We start from the raw sequence: 4,280 nt of genomic DNA, 5'->3' as shown, positions 1-4,280 counted from the left end.
AGTGCCAAACGAACTGCTTGCTCATCCTTTAGAACTGTACAAAGCGATTTGTGACAATTATGTTACCTTTGTGTTCTGAGTCTGAGTTTTCAAATATGGTTGTCACTAATGACACCAAGAACGAATGAGGAAAATATAATACTCTCATGTTCCCTGTTGAGCTTGAGGGGTTAGCAGTTACAAAAATTAGCAACTGACGTGTAATGTAAACACAAGTGTTGCAGAGTCACTGACAGATTACAATTTCATTGTTAATTTCAGAGCCACATGTGGCCAGATGTAATGACTGATTACTCTGATAAAATCCTTCTTAAGTGAGGATATGCTTGGAGGAGCATACACAGCATGGAAACATAGCACCTACTTATTTTGGTTATGTTTAACTAGTGATTATAATTAACTGGTTATTAATAACAGAAGTGCAAGTTGTTTACACTCAAGCCAGCCTCTCTCAAATTAGTCCTACTTGACTGACAGCAGCTACACCATGCAAGTTAAGCTGCTAGAGCTGTGGTTTATTGACAGTGGTGGCCTGGGCAGCTGATGAACTTACCAATTCAAGCGACAGAAAACACCTTTAGTGTTGCAATCAAGTAGAGCTGAAAGCACCTGCCAGTCCTACTGAGAAAAATGCAATACTTGAACAAAGATTAATTGCAATAATGGTGAAATTTCACAAACTTGCCTTTAGGAGCTTCCTTATCATCCACAATAAGACATCAGCCTGCTTCAGCCTGTTCAGTCCCACTGGCCCAGTGAGTTGTCTTTAAGCAGCACATTTCTTAAATGACAGATAGCAAAATGTGGCTTACAACAAACTTTTCCCCCTACCACTACCGTCATTTCCCCACTGATGTATGTGATCCTATGCCTGCTAACATCAGGTTCTTATTACATAGTAGGCTGCCTATGTGTCTGTTACATGCCTTAATTTAAGTTTCAAGATCTCATTTGTCCTGCCTAAACCAGCCGGCTTTGTCTCTTTTCTTTCTGCTGCAGTTAGCATAAACTCACTCCCACGGTACTAAGAGTAACATGACACAGTATACACATCATTTTGCGGCCAGTCTGCCTCCCTCCACTGTGTTTTACCCTGGAATAGCCTGATTTAGCAGCAGAATGTCTTACTTCTGTGTACCAACTCTTGACAGTCACGGAAGTTTCTTACTCTCCTTGAATTTCGTGGGATTAATCTGCTGATTTGAGGATCTGTGTGATACTGTGATAATGTTACTCCTTTGTGTATTTCCCTTACAAATATCCATTGCAGATAAAGACAAAATGTTCTAGTTATGATACTTGCCATGAGATATCTGGACATCTGCCACCATCCTCTCTGGCCTTGGAAAAGTTGCTGGGATGGCTGCCCGTCTGGCTACTGCATTCATCATCTTGTTCCAGATGGAAAGCAGACTCTCTGAGCTGTCCATGTGGCGTGCATCAGCAGCTGGTACTGTCAGAATAATGTTCTCTGTGGCCAGTTCAGCCCAGGTGGCTGGGTGTTGACGGATGGTTGACTGCCAGCCAGAGATGTCAGTTTCCCCCAACTCAGCATTCAGGTGAAAAAAGGTAGCCAATTTAAAAAGAAGTTTTAAGTGTGAAAAGAGAGGAGAATCAACATAACTAACCCCCCCCCTGCATAGACTCAGAAACAATAAGTTAACCTAGCTGTAACTGGGTTTTACTGAATCAGTGGGCAGATCCTGAGATTCTGGTGAGGGGTCCAGTCATTTTTGGTGACCCCAGGCCTACTGTTGTTGCAAGGGGTTGACGATACTCACTTTTCAATAAAAAGCCACTTTAAAGGTGGGTCAGACATGCTCATAGTTGGAACATGAGCAGAGATTAATTCCCAAATGAAAGTCCTATCAACATACTTTCTGCACTGAGAAATGGGAAGCCTTATGAAAAGCCTTTCATAGAATCATAGAATTGTTTAGGTTGGAAAAGACCTTTAAGATCATCAAGTCCAACCCTTAACCTAACACTGCCATCCCACGACTAAACCATGTCCCTAAGCACCTCGTCTGCCCAGCTTTTAAATACCTCCAGGGATGGGGACTTGACCACTTCCCTGGGGCATTACTTATTCTGAGGTCTTCTCCATACATGACCACAAAAAACCCAGGAAAATATAGGCAAGCCAGCAATACAGAAATACTTCTTTACTCACCTGCCTATAGTTAGCCTTTTGGGACCACTTACCAAGCCTGAAGAATGGAGTCTGAACAGCCTTTTTAATTGTGACTGATATCTGGCCTAATGTGCTCTCCTTTGGCACTATGATATATATGAGGCCACCCCACAGACTTGAGACTTCCATGGTGGTTTTTTCAACTTTGGACTTCTTTACCACCAAGGGAGGCCTCTGCAGCTCCACATCGGTGCAATGGCTGACGTGCACCTGGAGGGGAACAGCGGTCATTGAAAGGCACCACCACTCGGACAGGCTCAGGCAGCTCCACTCCAAACGCAGTGTGTTCTATAGCTACCACAGGCAACAAGATGCTCTTGTCTCAGCAGGGAAAGGCAACAGTATGCTACCATATAGAACATTATTCTTCACCTTGGCACAGACATCAATCAGATGAAAGTAGCATGAAAGAATTCAAGGGCAGACTTAAGCCCCATGAAGACGAAAATGGACATGCTGGATCAGTTGCCAAAGAAAAATAGAATTCTCTTTCTACAACTCTGAAAGGAGGGATTTCACTGGTTTTGAAGAAATTTCAAAGTTGCTTGGCCCCAGTTTTAGCACCCTTATCTCCCATCACAGCTACCATAGCTATGCTGCTATAAATGGATAGCTGTGGTGGGTTTACCCTGTCTGGACGCCAGGTACCCACCAAAGCCACTCTATCACTCTAGCTATCCTATCCCTCCACTCCATCCTCAGCTGGATGGGGGAGAGAAAATATGACAAAAGGCTTATGGATCAAGATAAGGACAGGGAGATCACTCAGCAATTACTGTCATGGGCAAAACAGACTCGACTTGGGGAAAATTAATTTATTACCAATAAAATCAGAGTAGGATAATGAGTAATAAAACCAAATCTTAAAAACATTTTCCTCCCACCCCTTCCTTCTTCCCAGGCTTAACTTTACTCCTGATTTTCTCTACCTCCTCCCCCTAAGCAATGCAGGGGGATGGGGAATGGGGGTTGGGGTCAGTTCATCACTTTGTTTCTGCCGCTCCTTGCTCCTCAGAGGGAGGACTCCTCATGTTCTTCCCCTGCTCTAGCGTGGGGTCCTTCCCATGGGAGAGACTTTTCCACAAACTTCTCCAGTGTGGGTCCCCCACGGGGTCATAAGCCCGGCCAGCAAACCTGCTCCAGCCTGCGCTCCTCTTTCCATGGGTCCATAGGTCCTGCTAGGAGCCTGCTCCAGCTCAGACTTCCCACAGGGTCACAGCCTCCTTTGGGCACCCACCTGCTCCAGTGTGGGGTCCTCCCTGAGCTGCAGGTGGAGATCTGCTCCACCATGGACCTTCATAGGCTGCAGAGGGACAGCCTGCCTCACCATGGTCTTCGCTGCAAGGGAATCTGTGCTCTGGTGCCTAGACCACCTCCTCCTGCTCCTTCTTCACTGACTTTGGTGTCTGCAGAGTCGTTTCTCTCACATATTCTCACTCCTCTGTTCTGCTGCAATTGCGCAGGTTTTTTTCCCCTTCTAAAATATATTATCACAGAGGCGCTACCACCGTCACTGATGGGCTCAGCCTTGGCCAGCAGTGGCTCCATCTTGGAGCCAGCTGGCATTGGCTCTGTTGGGCATGGGGGAAGCTTCTAGCAACTTCTCACAAAAGTCACACCTGTAGCCCCCCCACACTACCAAAACCTTGCCATGCAAACCCAATACAATAGCATAAAGGTGAAAAGCAGAGCATGAGCAGAATTTCCCCTGATATGAAATGAGTGAGGAGGAAGGAAGCTGGGGAAGGGAATAATGTTCCCATTTATTCATCTGCCTTCCACGCACTCTCTGAAACACTGTAATGCCCACATGGGCCAGCCATCGGTGACTGCACATGTGGAAATCCTGGGTTTGCAGACCAGTTCTGCTCAATTCTGCCCAAATCTTGTCCTATGCTTTCTATGACGGTGTGACAACAACAGCAGACAAAGGAAAACCAATGGATGTCATCTATCTGGACTTCTGCAAAGCCTTTGACATGGTCCCCCACAACATCCTTCTCTCTAAATTGGAGAGCTATGGATTTGATGGGTGGACTGTTCGGTGGATAAGGAACTGGATGGTCGCATCCAGAGGGTAGTGGTC

The sequence above is a fragment of the Egretta garzetta genome, unplaced genomic scaffold (assembly GCF_000687185.1).
Source record: "Egretta garzetta isolate BGI_Z169 unplaced genomic scaffold, ASM68718v1 scaffold797, whole genome shotgun sequence".
Lineage (NCBI taxonomy): Eukaryota > Metazoa > Chordata > Aves > Pelecaniformes > Ardeidae > Egretta > Egretta garzetta.
This window is presented reverse-complemented; position numbering follows the sequence as displayed.